This window comes from Buceros rhinoceros, unplaced genomic scaffold, assembly GCF_000710305.1.
Source record: "Buceros rhinoceros silvestris isolate BGI_N320 unplaced genomic scaffold, ASM71030v1 scaffold21775, whole genome shotgun sequence".
NCBI lineage: Eukaryota > Metazoa > Chordata > Aves > Bucerotiformes > Bucerotidae > Buceros > Buceros rhinoceros.
In genome coordinates this window covers 34,046-35,347 of record NW_010411484.1, presented here as the reverse complement: position 1 = coordinate 35,347, position 1,302 = coordinate 34,046, and positions in this window count along the sequence as shown.

The window sequence follows — 1,302 nt, the reverse complement described above, 5'->3', positions numbered from 1 at the left end:
CACCACCCCTTCCCCCCCCCCCCCCCAATGGTGATGTTATATGTTAGACGTTACACGAAGTAAAAAATACATGACGACAAAGCAGGGTGAAACAGAGCTAATCACTGGAGAAAACAAGATCTGGGGTGATAGAAGGCAACATCTGCATGACTCAAGAGGGAGTAGAAATTTCTAAAGGGCATAGAATTCATGAGTCAGAACCACATACAGAAAATAAGCAACAAATTTTGATTTATAGAAATACAATTCTGTTGAGAGTTTCTGTTAACTGGACCATAAACTATGCAAGCTTCACTCCTGTCGTTTACATCACTGAAACCTCTAGTCCATTATGCATCTTTATTTTCCCTCATATTCTCACACAGACACAAATCTAGGAGTCTGCAGGTCCTGAAGGATCAGTTAAATACTGAAAGGACCTAATTTATCAGGTTTCTAATCACATACATTTCTAATCACATACATTCAAGATATTATGTGAAGAAAAAAAACATTTCAAAAAAGCAGTAATAAAGTAGTCCACCAGACAACATATAACAGTTGTGGTATTTTCTATGTAAATTAAATTAGCTAATGGCTGAGAATAGGATTTTCAAAATCCCCTGAGCACTAGATATGAACAAATAGAGGAAAAGCTAAATTAATAACCTGCTTGATTCTGAGTATACTAGAATACAAATTTCCAGAATTATGCAGAGTACACACACACACATACCCCCACACACACACAAAGGCAAACCCGCATTTTTCCTCATTTCTGAAACTAGTACCTTGCTATGTTGGGTTGCTTAGGAGACTCTGATCCGAAGAGTTATGTCAGCAGGATTATGTAAGCTCCCAACAGGTCTACCAAGGTTGGGTACATCAAAGGTAGAGGCTGGACAGAAATTTCTCTCGACTCTTCAAGCGTAGGAGCTGGATGCAAAGCTGATCACCTTTAAAAATATTACTGGCTTAGTCTTCACTTTGTCTCCATGACAATTTCCATCTCAGTTCCTTGGATTAGAGGATAGTCCCAAATGAATCTGTGCAACAAGCATCAGTCCAATCCTGCCTCAGCAAGGAGCTTGAACCTTGAAGTAGCTGCTGCTCCAGAGTCATTCCATGTTATATACGAGATTCTGGCATGTACATACAATGCTGCAAGCTAGAAAAATCAGCTCAAGTTATGAGGGAGATGGAAAATTACAGTATTGATATTCTCAGTATGAGTGGGTACAGATGGTCAGGAACAGATTGTATCAAATTGAAGAACAATAATAAAATCATGAACTACTCAGGTTCACCCAGCTGGAGGGAAAG